This window comes from Callorhinus ursinus, unplaced genomic scaffold, assembly GCF_003265705.2.
Source record: "Callorhinus ursinus isolate GAN/ISIS: 27379988/994484 unplaced genomic scaffold, GSC_fseal_2.0 scaffold19, whole genome shotgun sequence".
NCBI classification, from domain to species: domain Eukaryota; kingdom Metazoa; phylum Chordata; class Mammalia; order Carnivora; family Otariidae; genus Callorhinus; species Callorhinus ursinus.
Window position 1 is genome coordinate 15,773,175 of NW_027397081.1, and position 22,206 is coordinate 15,795,380.

General features: G+C 41.3%; 1 long non-coding RNA gene and 1 pseudogene across 6 annotated transcripts in view; one reads left to right on the forward strand and one right to left on the reverse strand.

The window, feature by feature from the left end:
• The window catches only part of LOC141374543 (uncharacterized), a 176,768-nt gene that overhangs the window by 44,224 nt on the left and 110,338 nt on the right, over window positions 1-22,206 (forward strand). The window lies entirely within an intron of this gene.
• LOC112840655 (U6 spliceosomal RNA) lies at window positions 1,985-2,083 on the reverse strand (annotated as a pseudogene).

The following is a 22,206-nucleotide window of genomic DNA, read 5'->3' on the forward strand; positions in this document are numbered from 1 at the left end:
ATCTATCTATCTATCTATCTATCTATCTATCTATCTATCTATCTATCATCTATCTATCTATCTATCTATCTATCTATCTATCTATCATCTATCTATCTGGCACATAGTTGACATACATATTTTTTAAATGTTCTATTTAAAATGCCAGTTAACATACAGCGTAATATTAGTTTCAGGTGTACAACACAGTGATCCCACAATTACATACATTATGAAACACTCACCATGGTAAGTGTAGTTATCCTCTGTCATCATACAAAGGCATTACAGTACTGTTGACTGTATTCCCTATGCTCTACTTTTCATCCCTGTGACTTATTTATTTTATACTTGGAAGTTTATACCTCCTAATTCCCTTCACCTATTTTGCCCATTCCCTCATCTCCCTCTTCTCTGGCAACTACTAGTTTGTTCTCTGTATTTATGTCTGTTTCTGGTTTTTTGTTTGTTTTGTTTTTTAGATTTCACATATAAATGAAACTCTGTGGTATTTGTCTTTCTCTGTCTGACTTATTTCACTTCACATAATACCATCCATGTTTCTTTTTTGTGGCTGAGTAATATTCCATTGTGTACATCTACCACATCTTTATCCAATCATCTGTCAGTGAACACATAGGTTGCCTCCATATCCTGGCTATTGTAAAGCTGCAATAAACATAGGGGTGCCTATATCTTTTCAAGTTAGTGTTTCATTTTCTTTGCATAAATACCCCGAAGTGGAATTGATGGATCATATGGTAGTTCTGTTTTTAATTTATTGAGGAACTGTTTTCCATAGTGGCTGCACCGATTTACATTCCTACCCACAGTGCACCAGGGTTCCCTTTTCTCCACATGCTTGCCAATGCTTATTATTTCTTGGCTTTTTGATACTAGCCATACTGACTAGTGTGGGGTAATCTCATTGTGGTTGTGATTTGCATTTCCCTGATGATTAGTGATGTTGAACATCTTTTTCACGTGTCTGTTGGTCATGCTATGTCTTCTTTGGAAAAATGTGTATTCAGTGGTGCCTGGGTGGCTCAGTCGTTAAGCGTCTGCCTTCGGCTCAGGTCATGATCCCAGGGTCCTGGGATCGAGTCCCACATCGGGCTCCCTGCTCCGCGGGAAGCCTGCTTCTCCCTCTCCCGCTCCCCCTGCTAGTGTTCCTGCTCTCGCTGTGTCTCTCTCTGTCAAATAAATAAATAAAATCTTTAAAAAAAAAAGAAAAGAAAAATGTCTACTCAGGTTCTCTGGCCATTTTTTAAAATAACGTTGATTGTTTTTGTTTGTTTTTGGAGGTGAGTTGTATGAATTCTTTATATATTTTGGATATTAAAGTCCTTATCAGATATATCATTTGCAAATACCTTCCCCCATTCAGGAGGTTGCCTTTTCATTTTGTTGATGGTTTTCTTCACTGTGCAAAAGCTTTTTAGTTTGATGTAGTCCCAATTGTTTATTTTGCTTTTATTGCCAATGCCTGAGGAGACAAATTAAAAAAAATATTAAGACTGATGTTTAAGAGGTTACCGCCTATGTTTTTTTTTTTGTTTTTTTTTGTTTTTTTTTTTAGGATTTTTATGGCTTCAGGTTTTACATTTGGGTCTGTAATCCATTTTAAGTTTATTTTTGTATATGGTTTGAGAAAATGGTCCAGTTTCATTCTTTTGCATGTAGCTGTCTAGTTTTCCCAACACCACTTAGCAAAGATTGCTTTTAGCCACTGTATCTTCTTGCCTCCTTTGTCAAAGATTGACAGTATAAGTGTGGGATTATTTCTGGATTGTCTCTTCTGTGCCATTGATTTGTGTATCTGTTTTTGCACCAGTACTGTACTGTTTTGTTTTCTATAGCTTTGTAGTAAAGTTTGAAATCTGAGACTGTGATATCTCCAGTTTTGTTCTTTTTTCTCAATATTGCTTTGGCTATTGGGGTCTTTTGTGGTTCCATAAAAATTTTAAGATTTTTGTTCCAGGTCTGTGAGAAATACTGCTGGTATTTTAATAGGGATTGCATTGCATTTCATCCTTGTGCAGGGACCATGCTAATCTTCTCTGTATTGTTTCACTTTTAGTATACGTGCTGCTGCAGTGAGCACTGATAGGGATTGCATTGAATCTGTAGGTTGCTTTGGGTAGTATGATCATTTTAACAATATTCTTTCAGTTCATAAACGTGGTATATCTTTCCATTATTTGAGTCATCTTCAATTTCATTAATATCTTATAGTTTTCAGAGTATAGCTCTTTCACCTCCTTTGTTAAATTTATTCCTAGGTATTTTTTTCTTTTTGATGCAATTGTAAATGGGATTGTTTTCTTAATTTCTCTTTCTGCTAGTTCATTATTGGTGTGTAGAAACACAACAGATTTCTCTATATTAATTTTGTATACAGAAACTTTGCTGAATTTGTTTATTCTAACAGATTGCTTGTGTGTGTGTGTGTGTGTGTGTGTGTGTGTGTGTGTGTGTGTGTAGTCTTCAGGGTTTTCACTTTATGGTATCATGTCATCAGCAAATAGTGACAGATTTACTTCTTCCTTACCAATTTGGATGTGTTTTATTTCTTTTTCTTGTCTGATTGCTATGGGTAGGACTTCCAGTACTATATTGAATACACGTGGTGAAAGTGGACATTCTTGTCTTGTTCTTGATCTTAGAGAAAACGCTTTCAGCTTTTCACCATTGACTATGATGTTAGCTGTGATTTTGTCATATGTGGCTTTTATTATATTGAGGCATATTCCCTCTATACCCATTTTGTTGAGAGCTTTTATCATGAATGGATGTTGAATTTTTTTCAAATGTTTTTCTGTATCTATTGAGATGATCATATGATTTTTACCCATCATTTTGTTAATATGGAGTACCATGTTGATTGATTTGTGGTTATTGAACCATCCTTTCATTCCTGGGATAAATTCCACTTGATTGTGGTGAATCATCCTTTTAAGATATTGTTGAATTCAGTTTGCTAATATTTTTTAAGGAATTTTGCATCTGTGTTCATCAGGAATATTGGACTGTTCTTTTCTTTCTCTCTCTCTCTCTTTCTTAAGTAGGTTCAAGACCCAGCATGGAGCCCAATGCAGGGCTTGAACTCACAACTCTGAGATCAAGACCTGAGCTGAAATCAAGAATTGTATGCTTAACCGACTGAGCCACCCAGTGGCTTACTCTTTCTTTTCTTTTCTTTTCTTTTTTTTCTTTTCTCTCTCTCTTTCTTTTCTAGTGTTTTTGTCTGGTTTTGGTATTAAGGTAATGCTGGGCTCATAGAATGAATTTGGAATTTCTCTTTTTTCCTGATTCTGTCTTGGAAGATTGTATATGGTTCTAGGAATTTATCTGTTTCCTCTAGGTTTCCAATTTGTTGGTGTATAGCTTTTCATAGTAGTTTCTTTCTTTCTTTCTTTTTTTTTTTTTAAAGATTTTATTTATTTTTTTGAGAGAGATAGAGGGAACACAAGCTGCATGGAGTGCAGAGCCTGACACGGGGCTGGATCTCATGATCATGAGATCACGATCTGAGCTGAAACTAAGAGTTGGCTGCTTAACTGATTGAGCCACCCAGGTGTCCCTCATAGTAGTTTCTTGTAATCCTTTGTATATCTGTGGTGTCAATTGTAATTTATCTTTCATTTCTGATTTTTTAAAAAGATTTTATTTATTTATTTGAGAGAGAGAATGAGATAGAGAGAGAGAGAGCATGAGAAGGGGGAGGTTCAGGGGGAGAAGCAGACTCCCCGCTGAGTGGGGACCCTGATGCGGGACTTGATCCTGGGACTCCAGGATCATGACCTGAGCTGAAGGCAGTCGCTCGACCAACTGAGCCACCCAGGCCCCCTCATTTCTGATTTTATTTATTTGAGTTCTCTCTCTTTTGATGGGTTGGGTTTGTCTGTCTTTTCAAAAAACCAGCTCTTAGTTTCATTGATCTTTTCTAGTTTTTTTTTTTTTTTGGTCTGTATTTCAGTTATTTCCACTCTGATCTTTATTATTTCCTTCCTTCTACTATCCTTGGACTTTATTTGTTCCTTTTTTAGTTCCTTTAGTTAAAGTTAGATTATTTATTTGACATTTTTCTTATTTCTTGAGGTAGGCCTGTATCACTGTGAACTTCCCTCAGAACTGCTTTTGCTGTGTCTCAAGGATTTCGAACTATTGTGTTTCCATTTTCATTTGTGTCCAGGTATTTTTTGATTTCCTCTTTGATTTCTTCATTGACTCATTGGTTGTTTAGTAGCATGTTGTTTAGCCTCCACATGTTTGTGTTTTTAGCAGTTTTTTTTCTGGTAACTGCTACTTTCATACTATTGTGGTTGGAAAAGATGCTTGATATGATTTTATTCTTAAATTTACGGACACTTGTTTTGTGGTCTACCATGTAGTCTATCCTGGAAAATGTGCCATGTGCACTTGAATGGAATGTGTATTCTGCTCCTTTTTAGATGGAATGTTCTGTATATATTTTGTATTTATCTTGTTAAGTCCATCTGGTTTAATGTGTCATTCAAAGTCACTGTTTCCTTATTGATTTCTGTCTGGGTGATCTACCCAGTGATGTAAGTGGGGTGTTAAAGTTCCCTACTATTATTGTATTATTGTCAATTTCTCCTTTTATGTCTGTTAATATTAGCTTTGTATATTCAGTTGCTCCTATGTTGGGTGCATAAATATTTACAATTGTTATATCCTCTTGTTGGATTGATCTGCTTATCACAATGTCATGCCTTTCTTTGTCTTCTGTTACAGTTTTTGTTTTAAAGTCCATTTTGTCTGATATAAGTATTGCTACCCCAGCTTTCTTTTCACTTTCATTTGCATGGGATATCTTTTCTCATCCCTTCACTTTCAATCTGCATGTTTCTTTAGGTCTGATGTGTGTCTGTTGTAGGCAGCATATGGATTAGTCTTGTTTTTTTTATCTGTTCAGTCATCCTATGTCTTTTGATTGGAGCATATAGCCCATTTATATTTAAAGTAATTATTGATAAGTATATACTTATTGCCATTTTATTAATTGTTTTCTGGTTGTTTTTGTTCTCTGTACCTCTTCCCTCTCTTGCTCTCTTCCCTTCTGATTTGATGAATTTCTTTAGTGTTATGCTTGGATTTCTTTCTCTTTATTTTTTTGTGTATCTATTATAGCTTTTTGGTTTGTGGTTCCCATGAGATTCATATATAATACCCTATGTATTCGAGCAGTCTATTTTATGTTGATAGTGACTTAAGTTCAAACACATTCTCAAAGCACTACATTTTTACTCTGTGTATCAATGTATATGAGATATTTTACATCTTTTTATTTTGTATATCCTTTAACTAATTATTGTAGATATAATTGGTTTTAGTACTTTTGTCTTTTAACTTCTGTACTAGCTTTATATCAGTGAAATTTTTTCTTTTCATAATTCTTTTTCTTTTAGTTATGGCCTTTTTTTTTTTTCTCCTTAAAGAAGACCTTTTAACATTTCTTTTAAGAAATGTGGCTTATTGGGGGCGCCTGGGTGGCTCAGTTGGTTAAGCGACTGCCTTCGGCTCAGGTCATGATCCTGGAGTCCCGGGATCGAGTCCCGCATCGGGCTCCCCGCTCGGTGGGGAGTCTGCTTCTCCCTCTGACCCTCTTCCCTCTCGTGCTCTCTATCTCTCATTCTCTCTCTCTCAAATAAATAAATAAAAAAAATTAAAAAAAAAAAAAGAAATGTGGCTTATTGGGATGAACTTTTTAAATTTTTGTTTGTCTGGGAAACTCTCTCTCCTTCAATTCTGAATGATAACCTTGCCAGGTAGAATATTCTTGGTTGTAGGTTTTCTTCCTTTCATCACTTTGAATATATCTTGCCACTCTCTTCTGGCCTGCATAGTTTCTGCTGAGAAATCAGCCGATAACTTTATGGGGTTTCCTTGGTATGTAACTAGTTGCTTTTCTATTGCTGCTTTTAAGATTCTTTATATTTAATTTTTGACATTTTAATTATTCAATAAATATTTTTGAATGAACATAAAAGTAAATAAGAACAATCAAGTATTGTAGGTGCTGTCTGTGAGGCAAAAAAGGAGGGAATTCCAAGGAGAGTTTGGGAGAAAGCAGTATTTGTTTTTCTGGAAAGAACAAGAAAGGCACTTTCAACAGAGGGAGTCTCAGAAGCAAAGGCATGAAGGAAGGAAGTGTTTCTGGGGAATTGCATATTCTGAAGTTATATGTGGCTCAAGCTTGGAGTGGGAGGAGGGGGTAGTACCTGAGATATGGTTGGGGAGGGAGAAGGAGCCAGATCACAAGAAACTGGATTTATAAGGCTAAAGATTTTATCCAACAAGCAGTAGGGAACCACGGAAAGCTTTAAAGCAAGGGAGAAGTGTGATGAGACTTGCATTTTGGAGAGATGAGTGGAGACCAGGGCAACAGTGTGGGATTGGAAGGGTGCACAGGACTGGGTGTAGAGCAACTGGGAGCACAGGAGCTCATTTGAGGGGGCAGAGGGCTTGAAACAGGCAGGAGCAGAGGAGATGGAGGAGATAGGTGAGAGAGACCCATGTGGAGAATGCACAATACATAGGCACTTCCTGGATGTGTTTGGTGAAGATTGCAAGAACTCCCGGATTTTTGGTGTAGCTTCTCTGAAGGATGAGAAGAGACAAGGCAGCTTTGGGGCAAAAGATCATGAATTTAGTGTTGGCCGTGTTAAGCTTGAGGTGCCTGTGGGACCTACTTGTGGAGAGGTGCAGGTTGGGGCTGAGGAGTGAGGTCTGAATGGAGGGTAGATGTCTGGCAGGTGTTGGCAAATAGGTGATAATGAGCACCCAGGGAGCACTGTAGGCCTAAAAGAAGGCAGAACCTAAGACAAGATCTGGAGGAGCACTGATATTTAAGGAATAGCAAGCAGCAAAGGAGTGTGAGAAGGAGTACCAGAAGGCTAGGAGAGCCAGGAGAGGGGTATACCATGAAAATGGGCTTGTTTCAGTGAGGGAGTGCTCAGGGTGTCAAGTAAAGGCTAGATTGTTTTTTAGAATTCGTAACAAGGAGGTCACCTGGTGAGGACAATTCCAGAAGCAGGTTAGAGCTGAAGTCTGAGGTCATTGTTTAAAAATATAGGTTTTATTATTACTTAGGTATGGCAAGGCCAACGGATCAGGAGATGACTGCCATTGAAAAGGTAGTTTGTTATAGTCACAGATCCTAAGAAGAGGGACACACGATCCATAGGGGACTTCCCTGGGAAGTACTGGGCTTGGTCAGGAGGCACAGGAGGGAGAGGGAGCTTCTGCAGGAAAGAATGGGTGAGGCAAGAAAAGCAGGTTTAGGATTGGCTAGTTTGAATAATTTCAGTGGGTTCTGCGGGCACAGGGGTGACTCTCATTGGCTGGTACCTGGCCTTGCAATGATTAGGGAGGGTGGCTAGTGGCCTGGAGTGTGAAAGCCTGATAAAGGAGATCGCTGAGGATGTGGGCACCGTCAAATCAGATTGGCTAGCTAAGCTGGATTGGTAAATTGGGTGGATTAAATTAGATTGGCTGGTTTGCAGTTGAAAGGTGCTCTTGGAGGTGAATGGTGTATTAATCTCTAGGAATCAGTTAACCCTGGGGTGGGTAGTCACCCCAGATGTGGAAGCATCAGAATACAGAACATAAAAGACCTGATTAATACAGTTATGGGTTGGGAGCGAGTGGGAAGAGATTGAAGATGTAAAGGAGAGGAACCTTGTAAGTGAGAGTGGTATAACTGCTGGTGGCTCCCTCTTCTCTCAAGGGGGGTTGGAGGTGGAGAGGTGGGTTGCTAGTCTCTAAAGAATAGGGCTAGAGTCTCCCCTGAAGGCCAGGGCCTGCCTGCTGGGAAGATCTTGCTCACGCCTGCCTCCTGTGCAGCAGCCCCTGCCAGAGATGCTTGAGAGCGTGGGCTGGTGGGGCTGCTTGGGCTTTTGGGCTCAAGCTTAGGGTTTTGTCTTGGCCAAGTTCAGTTCTTCTCAGTCTGCACCAAGTCAGGGGAGGGCCAGAAAGGGCTGCCTGAGAGAGGTGAGAATAGCCCCCCTGAGTCCTGACTCAGTCTCTCCACGAAAGGGAAAACGAATTAGCAGTTTTTTGGCAGGTACATCTGTGCCTAGGGAGAAACAAGACTCATCCTTGTGGAATGTGAGCAGAGTTAGCATTTTTTTTTTTTTAATCGGCTTTTGGAAAAAGAAAGGGGGAGGCAGAGATCCCACAGCTGTGTGAGGCTACCTCTATCTCAACTTTCCAAAGTCAGGACCCATCTTCTTGGGCAAAGCTGCTTTGTAAGCAAGCTGCGGTCTCCTGATTTACAAGCTCATAATATCCCTAACTCTGTCTGAAGAGGCTGACAATTACCCACCACTCCTTGCCAGCTGGCTTCAGCCAAGAGAGCTGCATGTAAATGCAACATCCTGTAGCTACTCTGGGTCAGGCTAGTCCAAAGTGAAGAGAAATTCAACACTTAGATGGGGAAAAGGAAAAAAATCTGAAACATGTTCTTTATGTTAGAGGCATTTCTGCTGCTCATTGGCAGGAAGGAAAGGCAGAGAATGTCGGTGGGTGTATGAAAGCATGTATTTCAGCTTCTCTGGGTGGGCATCAGGCAGATCTCATCCATTCAGCCTTCTAGGAGCTCTTGGAGGTATGGGTGGACCTGGGGGTGGGGGCGAAATCTTTCTCAGCCCAAGTCCTGGGCATCATCCTTTCCTGCTTTCACCCCCATATCCAGTCACTCATCCAAACTTGAATTCTACCTGCAAAGTGCTTCTGGGAACCAGCTCTTCCTCTTCCTCTTCATCCTGACTGACACAGTGCCAGCCCTAATACTCATTTTCTCTTGCTTGGACCATTGCAATAGGCTGCAAGCTGGTTTCCTGCCTCCAGTCTCTTACTCCCCATTGCTACCAGAGCAAATAAAAAAAAGATTTTATTTATTCACTAGATAAATAGAGAGAGAGAGAGAACACAAGCGGGGGAAGCTGCAGGCAGAAGTAGAGGGAGAAGCAGGCTTCCTGCTGAGCAGGGAGCCCAACGTGGGGCTTGATCTCAGGACCCCGAGATCATGACCTGAGCCGAAGGTATACACTTAACTGACTGAGCCACCCAGGCACCCCTGGTACCAGAACAATTTTTTCCCCAAACCATGTTTTTTTTTTTAATGTATATACTTCAAAAATTTTGTAATATGTGCATGTGTTTTTAAATACAATGATACTAAACAACATGGAGTAAAAACTAAATCTTCAACTTGTGTCCTCTAGCCATTGCTACGGTTGTTAGCAATTGTGTTATCCTTCTAGAAATATCCATGTATATAATATTAGCAAATCTGCCTTTGGTGGGGAGGTAAGCAGACAAACGTAGACTGTGATACATTTTGTTGTGTGCCTTACATTTTTTTAAAGATTTTATTTATTTATTTTTGTGTGAGAGAGAGAGAAAGCGAGTGCATGAGCTGGAGGGAGGGGCAGAGGGAGAAGCAGACTCCCTGCTGAGCAGGGAGCCCGATGCTCAATCCCAGGACCCTGAGATCATGACCTGAGCTGAAGGCAGACGCTTAACCGACTGAGCCACCCAGGCGCCTGCCTTACATTTCTTTTTTACTGAACAATGTCTCTGTGGGTCATTCTGTATCAGGATATATAATGTTGACTTTTTTTAAAATCAGTTCTGTGATAGTTCATTTATGATCATATTACAGTATATTTAATCAGTCCCCTATTGGTGGCTGTTTAGGTGTTACAAACTGTATTATTATAAGCAATAGTTTAAATATTATTACTAAATGTTTAATTCAAATTAAATTATTCAGTGTTTTCTTTCTTTGCAAATGATGTACAGGCTTATATCATCAGTCCAGACTCTTCCCTGAGCTTTGATCCATTGATCAGCTATTATTTTTTTTAAGATTTATTTATTTTAGAGAGAGTGGAGGGGGAGGGGCAGAGGGCGAGGGAGAGAGAAACCCAAGCAGACTCTGTGCTAAGCATGGAGCTTAGCCCCATCTCACAACCCTAAGATCATGACCTGAGCCAAAACCAAGAGTCAGATGCTTAACTGACTGCGCCACCCAGGTGCCCCTTGATTAACTATTAATATGCCCACACGACTGTCTCAAATCTATTATGTCTTGTCTTGTCCACTGCATAAAGGGGACTCCCATCTACACAATTGCCTAAGCCCGAAACCTTGAAGTTGTCCGCAATTACTTCATTTCTCTCCCTGCCCACCCACCTGGCCCATCTACCTCCCATAGAGCTCTTTTTTGCCCACTTCTCTCCAAGCTTTTGCATCTTCAGTTAAGCTTTTTAACTCCACAGCACGCTGCAGCGTAATAATAATTTCACTACCATCACTCAAAGCTTACAGTCACCTTTCACCAGGATGAATGCAGTCATAATAAGAGTAAATGGCTTATAAAGCACTTGCTATGTGCCAGGCACCATTCTAAGTGTATTATAAATTGTAGTTGCTTTTAATACTCAAAATCACCCTCAGGGTATGTGGACTACTGCTACTACTACTACTACTACTACTATTATTATTTTACTTGCTTTCAAAAAATTATTTATTTATTTACTTATTTCATTCCAATATAATTAACATACAGTGTTATATTAGTTTTAGGTGTACAATGTAGTGATTCAGCAATTCTCTTCGTTTCTCAGTGTTCATCGGGATAAGTGTGCTCTTAATCCCCTTTATGTATTTCACCCATTCCCCCCATCCACCTCCCCTCTGGCGACCACCAGTTTGTTCTCTGTATTTAATGACTTTATTTTTTTTAAAGATTTTTATTTATTTATTTGAGAGAGAGAGAATGAGAGATAGCACGAGAGGGAAGAGGGTCAGAGGTAGAAGCAGACTCCCTGCTGAGCAGGGAGCCCGATGTGGGACTCGATCCCGGGACTCCAGGATCATGACCTGAGCCGAAGGCAGTCGCTTAACCAACTGAGCCACCCAGGCACCCTGTTCTCTGTATTTAAAAGTCATTTTTCAATTGTGTCTTTTTTCTTCATTTGTTTGTTTTGTTTCTTAAGTTCCACATTTGGAAATCATATGGTATTTGTCTTTCTCTGACTTATATCATTCAACATTATACCCTCTAGCTCCATCCATGTAGTTGCAAATGGCAAGATTTCATTCTTTTTTATGGCTTAGTAATATTCTATTCTGTATATATACCACCTCTTTATCCATTTATCTGTGGATGGATACTTGGGTTGCTTCCATATCTTGAGTATTGTAAATAATGCTGCAATAAACATAGGAGTACATATATCTTTTTTGTTTTTGTTTTTTTAAATATTTTATTAATTTATTTGACAGAGAGAGATACAGTGAGAGAGGGAACACAAGCAGGGGGAGTGGGAGAGGGAGAAGCAGGCTTCCTGCCGAGCAGGAAGCCCGATGTGGGGCTTGGTCCGAGGACCCTGGGATCATGACCTGAGCCGAAGGCAGCCGCTTTAACTGACTGAGCCACCCAGGTGCCCCCATATATCTTTTTTGAATCAGTGTTTTCCTTTTCTTTGGGTAAATACCTGGTAGTGGAATTAGTGGATCATAGGGTAGTTCTATTTTTAATTTTTTAAAAAAGATTGTATTTAGTTATTTGAGAGAGAGAGAGTGAGAGAGAGAGAGACAGAGTGGGGTGAGGGGCAAAGGGAGAAGCAGACTCCCTGCTGAGCAGGGAGCCCGTTGTGGGGCTTGATCCCAGGACTCTGGGATCATGACCTGAGCCGAAGGCAGACGCTTAACCAGCTGAACCACCCAGGTGCCCTTCTGTTTTTAATTTTTTGAGGAACCTCCATACTGTTTTCCATAGTGGCTGCACCAATTTGCATTCCCACTAACAGTGCATGAGGTTTCTTTTTTCTCCACATCCTCACCAACTCTTGTTACTTCTTGTGTTTCTGACAGGGTATGTGTACTATTATCTCCATTTTATAAATGAGGAAGTGGAGGCACAGAGAAGCCCATCAACGAGTAAGAGGCTGACTGTTCAACACTATTCTTTCTGCAGAATGATCCCTCTTGTGTCCCTTGCAGAACATTCTCCAAATCAATGCTCTTTTTAAACATGGAGCAAGTCACGTCCTGCACCTCTTTAAAACCCTTCAGTGGCTCCATGTTTTCTCCTTACTCTTAGAATAAACCCCAGATTCCTATAAGGGATTGCACGGAAGCCCTACATGTCTCTGCCTTACCTAGCATCACCGTTCTCACCAGCATCATTCTTGACAGGCTCTCTTTTGGTTCTGGGATATTTCCACCTTGTCCCACCTCAGGGCGCTTGAATTTACTCTTTGTATAGACATGTGGCTCTCTCCTGGAGTTATTCCCTCTCCTTCCTCTCCCGTCAAGACCCCTGCCCTTCTCCCTGACACTCCACCAAGTGTGGTTGTCACAACTGGGGCAAGGGGAGGGGCTGCCGGCATCTAGTGGGTAGACAGGCCGGACGCTGCTGAACATCCTGCAATGGCCGGAGCCTCCCTGCAGCAAAGAATTCTCTGGCCCCAAATGTCAGCAACTGATAAACCTGTCTCTTCACATGCTTCATTCACTTTCAGTTGTAGATGTTGGTGGAAAATTTGGTCTCCCCAGAAATGTCTCCCTGACTCTCCTCTTAAAAGGAGAGCTAGCCTCATGCCCTGCCCAAATGATCTCTGGCCAGTTTCCGAATTATTAGTGCCTTTGCTTTATTTTGTTCTTCTGGCTTCCTGGTTTTCAGTGCTTTAGGGCACTGTTTCTAACCTTCTTTTTGGAAAATACCTTCGTGAGATATTCTCAGTTTTTTAATTTGGGTCATGTATGGTCTTTAAAATTTATTCTGTATTTTTGGTGCTACTGTTATTGGAGTCTAGTTTTACATTATACTTTGTGACCTACTTGTGTTCTCATGTACATAGGTACTAGTGTTTGAGAAGTGCATTATTGAATTGGAAAGACCTTGCCAATCAATATTGAGTGAATCGAATGTTTTCAAAATGCTATATAAATTTGTGCTGTTTTATATAGTACAGGAGCAGGTGGTTATTTAAATAATTTTAAAGTTAAACTAATTAAAATTAAATAGAATTTGAAATCCAGTTCCTCAGGCAGGCTAGCTGCATTTCAAGTTCTTGAGAGCCAGTTGTGGCTCATGGCTACCATGTTGGTTGGCGAAAATATAAAACATTTCCATCATTGCAGAAATTTCTGTTGGATTGCATTGTTCCAGAATTTGGTCCCATTTTAAGATAAAGCATATATACCACATGGATGTTCATATAGATGTAGATATCAATTTTTTTGATTTGCATGTGAAATCTTTTATTTTTTTTATTTATTTATTTGTTTTTTAAGTTTTATTTTATTATGTTATGTTAGTCACCATAGATTACATCATTAGTTTTTGATGTAGTGTTCCATGATTCATTGTTTGAGTATAACACCCAGTGCTCCATCCAGTTCGTGCCCTCTTTAATACCCATCACCAGGCTAACCCATCCCCCCACCCCCCTCCCCTCTAGAACCCTCAGTTTGTTTCTCAGAGTCCATGGTCTCGCATGGTTCATCTCCCCCTCCGATTTCCCCCCCTTCATTTTTCCCTTCCTACTATCTTCTTCTTCTTTTTTTTTTTTTAACATATAATGTATTATTTGTGTCAGAGGTACAGATCTATGATTCAACAGTCTTGCACAATTCACAGTGCTCACCATAGCACATACTCTCCCCAATGTCTGTCACCCAGCCACCCCATCCCTCCCACCCCCCACCACTCCAGCAACCCTCAGTTTGTTTCCTGAGATTAAGAATTCTTCATATCAGTGAGATCACATGATACTTGTCTTTCTCTGATTGACTTATTTCTCTCAGCATAACACCCTTCAGTTCCATCCACGTCATTGCAAATGGCAAGATTTTGTTTTTTTCCTGATGGCTGCATAATGTAGATATCAATTTTATAGGTTTTGTTATAATATGGTTTTTAAAACTTTATTTTCTTTTTATACAGTGTACCTTTACTAACTCGATAGGATACACTGAATTATGAAATGCTAAAAATCACCACATTCTTTGGAGAAATCTCTACTTTGCCACATTTAAAAAATATACTGCTTCATAAATATTTATTTATTTGTTTTTTCCTTTTTTAAAAAAATTTTTCTTTTATTATGTTGGTCACCATACAAACATCATTAGTTTTTGATGTGGTGATCCATGATTCATTGTTTTCGTATAACACCCAGTGCTCCATGCAGTATGTGCCCTCCTTAATACCCATCACCAGGCTAACCCATCCCCCCACCCCCCTCCCCTCTAAAACCCTCAGTTGTTTCTCAGAGTCCATAGTCTCTCATGGTTCATCTGTCCCTCTGACTTCCCTCCCTTCATTTTTCCCTTCCTTCTTCTAACGTCCTCCATGCTAGAAGAAAAATGTTAAGACTCTGTCACTTTCCCTTGGATGTCAAGGGAAACATTTCTCTTCATGACGGGAGGGTCTGATTTCATAAGTGAATCCCCAGGAGTACAAGAGAAAGAAAGAGTACTGGAAAACTAATGCCCCATCCTCTTGTCTTATCTCCTGAAATGCGCATTCAAGACAACTGTGCTTACATTTGCCCCCTCAGAAAACAAAGGACCAAACAGCACTTCTGGAAGTGAAAGTGGCTAACAATTATGGGGATGGGGCCTGCTCACTTACGAGGGTCCTCCTGAGATTTCCCCGTGACGGACTCTGGCTACTACCTTGTATCCAGCTTCTTAGCAGACAATGTGGGGCCATGGGTCCCTGCCTGCTAAGTAATGCACCCTCTCAGGGGCCCAGAAGTTGAGGGGTCAGGAGGCTTGGTGGAGTGTCAGGGAGAAGGGTGGGGGTCTTGTCAGTGCCACCTGAGGCGGCGCACCCCCCGTATTTGTGTGAGCATTCTGGGTTGGAGCCAGTGCAAGGCAGATGAGGGCAGGTCACCCTTGTGATTCACCGATGGAGCCAGCTTGAAACTAGGGCCGGGCAGGACCGAGGTGATGTGAGTGAGGCACTCTTCGTGAGAAGTGCAACATTTAAGAGGATGCCAAAAAAAAAAACCTCAGTAGCCAAGATAAATGCTGTTTTAATGGCAGTATTTCCAAAAACATAACACATGTAAAAATGCCATGATGGATAAAATATCAGTCTTTGAAACAAAGGCAGGATCTGACCGTGCATTTGCACGATTCACCTTACTTGCATCAACCTCACCTTGGCCCTGTCACCAGATAAAAGTTGCCGTCGCCAACTTAAACGTGCGAGAAGAATTTCCCTTTTTAAAGAGTACAAAACAAAGCTTCCTGCTACTTTTATAAAATGCATGGAGGTCACAGCACACGTCATCAGGGTATAGGTGGCTGGATTCTCACAAGGTCACACACAAGTGCAACCAGAACCCAGCCCCCCGGAAGCTGCCCTTGTGCTCCTTCCAGGCACTACCCCCACCTCAAGGTGAAGTTAACCCCTAGCCTGAGTCTTTTCCTTCATTTTCTTTTTTTTTTAATTGAGCTGAAATTCACACAACATAAAATCAACTATTTTAAAGTGTATAACTCAGTGGTGTTTTATATACTCACAGTGCTATGTGAATGACCACCTCTATCAAATTCTAGAACATTTTCATCTCCCCAAAGGGAAACTGTACCCATTAAACAGTCATTTCCTGTTCTCCCTCCCCCCAGGCTGTGGCTAACACCAATTTACTCTGTCTCTCAGGATTTACCTATTCAGGACACTTGAAAGAAATGGAATCATACGGCAACATGTGACCTTCTGTGTCTGGCTTCTTTCACTTAAGTGTAATGTTGTCAGGGCTTATCCATGTGGTAGCAGGTGTTGGCCCTTTACTCCTTGTTATAGGTGAATAATGTTCCATTGTGTGGATACACCACATTTTGCTTATCCAATCATCTGTTGATAGGCATCTGAGTTGTTTCTATCTTTTGACTTTTGTGGATCCCGCGGCTATGAACATTCCCGTAGAAGTATTTGAATACCCGTTTTCAACTCTTTTGGGTTTATTCCTAGGGGTAGAATTGCAGGATCATATGATAGCTTTATGTTTAACTTTTTAAGGAACTGCTGAACTGTTTTCCAGAGAGGCTGCACCACTTCCCATTCCCACCTGGAACGTACAAGGTTTCCAGTTTCTCCATGTCCCATCTAATACTTACATTCTGGTTTTTGTGGTGGTGGTGGTGGTTGTTTAAATTATAGCCATCCTATGGTTATCTCATTGTGCTTTTGATTTGCGTTTTCCTAATGACTAGTTATGTTGAGCATCTTTTTATATGCTTATTGGCCATTTGTAGATCTTCTTTGGAGAAACGTCTATTCACGTCTACTGCTTATTTTAAAATTGGGTTGTTTGTCTTGCTGTCTTTTGAGTTCTTTATTTGTTCTGGGTGTTAGACCTTTTAAAGATGTATGGTTTGCAAGTACTTTCTACCATTCTATAGGTTATCTTCTTACTTTTTGGATGATATCATTTAATGCATGAAGGTTTTTAATTTTGATGGATTCCAATTTACCTAATTTTTCTTTGGGTATGTGTGCTTTTGGTATTATATCTAAGAATCCATTGCCAAATCCAGGGTTCATGAAGACTTAACCTTATGGTATCTTGTAAAAGTTTTATAGTTAGATTATATTTAGGTTGATCCATTTTGAATTAATTTTTGCATATGGTATGGTGTAGGGATCCAACCTTGTTCTTTTGCATGTGGCTCTCTAGTTGCCCCAGACCATATGTTGAATATTTTTCCCCATTGACTAGTCTTGGCATCCCTGTTGAAAATTAATTGGCCACAGATGTATGGGTTTATTTCTGGACTCTCAGTTCTATTCCATAGGCCTGTATGTCTGTCTTTATGCCAACACCACACTGTATTTATTACTGTAGCTTTGTGTAAGTGTTGAAATCAAGAAATGTGAGTCTCCTAGCCCTCCTTTTATTTATTTTGACTAGTTTTACAATTTATGTAAATGGAATCATATAACATGTACTCATAATGTTTGTTTTTTTCTACTTGATATTATGTTTGAGAGTTACCTTTTTAGGTTGAGTTTAAAAAAACCTTTTGAGGGGGCTCCTGGCTGGCTCAGGGCACCTGGTTAAGCATCTGTCTTCAGCTCAGGTCATGATCTTGGGGTCCTGGGATTGAGACCTGCATGGGGCTCCCTGCTCAGTGGGGAGTCTGCTTCTCTCTCTGCCTCTCCCCCCAACTTGCCCTCTTTCTCAAATAAGTAAATAAAATCTTTTAAAAAAAACTTTGAATAAATAACACATTGAAATGATTTAAAGCATTCAAATAGGAGGACAAGATTAAAATGAAAAGCCAGGCTCTCTCCCGGTCCAGTTCTCCACCTCCCTTCCCCAGAGACACCCAGCGTTACCAGTATACTGAGCACTCATGGAGAGAAATTTTACACATAAAGACGTCTCGGATTACATACCTTCCCCCATCCCTCCACAGAGAAGGTAGCACACGCTACATACAGAAGAGAACACTTTATTGGACTGAACTTTGTAGTTCTTTCCTTGGCTTATCTTCTCTCCAACTGCATTATCATTATTCAGTTTATTTTTTAAAGAGTTCAGGGCTGTTACTTTCTAGGAGGTAACTCCATTTTTCTGGTGGTTCCACATAATTTGATGCGGCATATATAGTGATGTGGTGCCAATCTCAGCCTATCATATCAGGAATCAGTTCATGTCAGTTTGCACTATTACTGGTGAAATAAATTTTGAGCACTAGGTTAATGTGGAGACTGCCAGGTTTCTCTATTGCAGAATTATCAGGATTTTTTTTTTTGTAATTGATAAATTCATCTTTGGGGCAATGTATATCTTGTTACTCATCAAACATTCACTTAAAGGTTTTAACATCCACCGATGATTTTTGCCTGAATCAGTGATTACCGTGATGATTGGAAAATGGTGTGTATGAATTTTGTTTGCACTGTTCTTGAGCTCTGCCCATACCGAGAGTGAGGCTAGGTCGATAGTGCTGTAAGGTGCCTCTTGCAGTGCTTCTGCGTGTCTGTGGCTCCCAGAGTCCTGCTTAGGGTCTCCAGAAGGTTTAGCTTGTAGTCCATCGGAAAAGTGAAGACCCAAGAAGAGAGAGAGATGTGGGGCCCAGAGTGACAATATCAGATACACTGAACTTGCCTCCTACTTCTGGCTCCAGAGAAATCCGAAGCCATCGGTAAGGTTGGTGCTATTTTGTGTAGCTTCTGTACCTTGAACCCTTTCATCTCAGAGATCATGTTCCTGGTCTTACTTTTGTTCTCAGACCTCATCAGGTTTTTTTTTTTTTTTTAAATCTGGACAGGGTAACTAGATCTTCAGTTTTGAAACCAAATTTGGACTCTGTTCTGGAACCCCAATTTCTTGAGAAAGTCATCCTCTGAAATGAATTCTAGAGTTAAGGGTTGTTCTTAAATGGCTTGATGAGGGTATGTTACTAGGAGTTGAGAGAAGGTGTAGCTGGTATGACACCAGCTTGCTTCTCTACCTTGAATCTTCTCTTCAGGATGATCTTTTCATGGCCTTGGCTTGATTCTGAGGCCTCTGCAGAATCTGGTCTTCTCTGAGGTAGGTGTCTAGCTCTTTGACCCTGAAACCAAAGTTGGATTCTAGACATTTTGGTCCTGCTTTCTAAAGCAAGCTTTTGTTTGGAAGCATAACTGAAGTAAGATTTTTGGTTGAATGCATGGATGAGAATTTTTAATGGATTCTCTGTGAAGTTGATGTAACTGTGCCTACCATATGCAGCCACAATCTTGTTTGGAGACTTATCTCAGGAGGAGAGTCCTGGAGTCCATCCTACAATGCAACTAGCTAGAACGATCCTGTGAAAATGCAAATCTCACTAGTCCTGTGCCCTACCAAAGATCTTTAGATAGTTATCCAATACCTACAGCATCCCCAACTTTATGCCACCAACCCCTGGGCTCTGTGAATCCATACAAACACTCCCTAACCACTGTTATTTTGATCTGTATTTAGCATGAAAAATATGAGATGTGAATAGTTTATTTGAGGCCAATATAGCTAATAATACAAACAAAGCCTTGTTGGATTCATCATAGTTTTTGTATCTGTGGTTCTAAAGATGTGGCTTTTATGTCAGTGGGATCTTCAGAATAGTTTGACATTAAAAGAGGACAATGGAATATTACTCAGTGATTAAAGGAATTGATTATCAAGCCAAGAAAAGACATGGAGGAACCTTACAGGCATATTACTAAGTGAAAGAAGCCAATCTAAAAAGGCAACATAGTGCATAATCCCAACTGTATGACATTCCCGAAAAGGCAAAACTATGGAGACAGTAAAAGAATTGGCGGTTTCCAGGGACTGATGAGTAGGTGGAGCACAGAGTATTTTAGGGTGAAACTATTGTTTGATATTATAGTAGTAGATGCATGTCATTGTACATCTGTCAAAACCCATAGAATGTACACAAGAGTGAAACCTAATGTAAGCTATGGACTTTAGGTGATAATGACGGGCCGACGTGGGTTCATCCATCATAACGAATGTGCTACTCTGGTGTGGGGATTTGATAATAAGGGAGGCTGTGAGTGTGTAGTTGGGGGCAGGGAGTATATGGAAATCTCTGTGTCTTCTCAACTTTGCTCTGAACCTAAAACTGCTCTAAAAAAATGAAGTCCATTAAAAAAAGAAAAAGATTCTTACGTTAAAAAAATGTTGAGAACCCCCTAGCCTTCTGGGTGAAAATCCAAATTCCTTCGTGTCCTGGGCCCTCCACAGTTAGGCTCAAGCACCTTTCTGGACTCCTCTTTCAGCCCGTTCCCTCCTCCCAGCAGGGTAGGCTGTGTTCCCGCCACATGGCTCCTGTTGCCTGCCACCTTCTTCCTTGCTTGGTGCCTTCATCACTCCCTCTCCTACAGCGCTTGTCTTTCTCCTCTGTCTCTGCCTACAAGTCCGTGGGCTCAGCTCACATGTCTTGCCCATGGTGAGCCTTCCTCGGTGCATTCAGTTCCAGGCAGAATTGTCACCCCCAAAGCCCTTCACCACTGCACTTCTAGAACACTGTGTCTGTCTGGCAGATGCAATGCCATTAGAAGTCTAGTGTAGTCTATGGTTTATGCTTCTTGTTCTCCAACCAGACTGTTCTTTTATTTAAAGGATCAGCATGGCATGGAGTATGTGATGGTTAATTTCATGGGTCAATTTGACTGGGCTCCAGGATGCTCTGGTAGCTGATTAAACAAGATTTCTAGGTGCGTCTGTGCTGTTGTTTCTGAAAGAGATTAGCTTTTGTTGGTGAGCTCAGGGAAGAAGATGGCTCTTCCAAAAGTGGGTGCCATTATAACAAAGACCTGAAAATGTGCAAGTGGCTTTGCAACTGGAGGGGTTTTGAAGTGCATATGCTGGGAGAGCCCCGTATTATTGCCACCGGGCTCTGAGGAGAGGTTCTGGAGAGAACTCTGGAAGAAAAGAGGAGAGCACTAAGAGAAAACATCCATCTTTTTTTTTTTTTTAAGATTTATTTATTTATTTGAGGGGCGCCTGAGTGGCTCAGTTGGTTAAGCATGTATGTGCCTTTGGCTCAGGTCATGGTCTCAGGGTCCTGAGATCGAGCCCTGTGTTGGGTTTCCTGCTCAGCAGGGAGTCTGCTTCTCTCTTTCCCTCTGCTCTTCCCCCCTGCTTGTGCTCACTCGCTCTCTCTCTCAAAAAAGGATTTATTTGAGAGAGGGAGAGAGAGAGAGCAAGCGGGATGGGGGGAGGAGCAGAGGGAGAGGGTGGGGAAGAGGGAGAGAATCTTAAGCAGATTGCACTGAGCGAGGAGCCCGATGCGAGGCTCAATCCCAGGATCCCGAGATCATGACTTGAGCCCAAATCAAGAGTCAGACACTTAACCAACAGAGCCACCCAGGTACCCCGAGAATGTCCGTCTTTTTAGAGAATACATAAACAATCGAGCACAGATTGTTGGTAGAAAAATGAATGGTGAAGGCCATTTTTTTGATGGGGCCTCAGATGGGAAAGAGGGACATGTTATAGGACAGCGGAGAAAAGGCCGTCCTTGTTATAAAGTGTTCTAGTGTTTTCTAGAAGGTAGGACTTGGGTGCAATGAAATTGCAATGAAATCGGGTATTTAACTGAGATTTCTTAAAAAAGGAGTGGCTTGGTTCCTCCTGACTGCTTACAGTAAAGTGCAAGAAGAGAGAAATGAATTGAAGAAATGAATTGAAGGTGGGCCCGGAATTGTTAAGCAAATAGGAACCAAAACAAAGATTTGAAAAATTCTGTCTGTACTGTGAAAAAAGAGAAAGTGTGTTCAGAAGAGAATACTGAGGGTTGACCTAAGGAGAGTAGTGTGATCGTGAATCAGGCATTTAATTAGCCACCTCAACAGAAAACAGGAACTGAGATGAGATCGTACCAGCAGAAACACTGTCGTCCGGGAAGAAGGATCCTGAAGGAGACTTAAGAGTCATCAGGGCTACTGTCTAGCTTCCAACAGGGCAGAGAGCCATCTGGCAGAGCTCTGGGGGTGTGATCCCCACTTGGCAGAGGGCCTCGGCATAGGTGGCACCTCACCAAACTGTGGGGGTGATACTCCATTCCTCCCCTCCCCCCCGCACCTGCAGTGGCCCTGGAAGGCAGAGCATCTGGCTAAAGAGGATTGCTTTCCAGGCTTCAGATCTCATGGAGTTTGTCCTGTGGGTTTTGGACTTGCTTGAGACCTGCCATCCCTTCCTTCTTCCCTGTCCCTCCCTTTTGGAAAGGGAGTGTCTGTCTGGTGCCCGCCCCCCCCCCCATTGTATTTGGGAAGCATGTCACTTGCTTGGGTTCACAGGCTCATAGCTGGAGAGCGGTCCGCCTCAGGAGGGAACTTAGCTCCAGTCTCACCCACATCGGACGGAGGCGGCAGATGAGACCATGGACTCCTCCAAAGAGCTGACACTGGAATGAAAGAGTTTGGGGGTTGCTGGGATGAAATGAATGCATTTTGTATGTGAAAAGGGCATGCATTTGGGGGGCCGGGGGTAGAGGGCTATACACTGAATATTTGTGTCCTCAATTCTGATATGTTGAAACTTCATCCCCAGTTGCGATGGTGTTAGGAGGTGGTTAGGTCATAAGGGGGGAGCCCTCCCTTTTCAGTGCCCTTCGATGAAGAGGCAGGAGAGTTTGCTTCTCTCTGCCCTCTCTGCCGTGTGAAGGGTAGTGAAAAGCAGACACACAGCT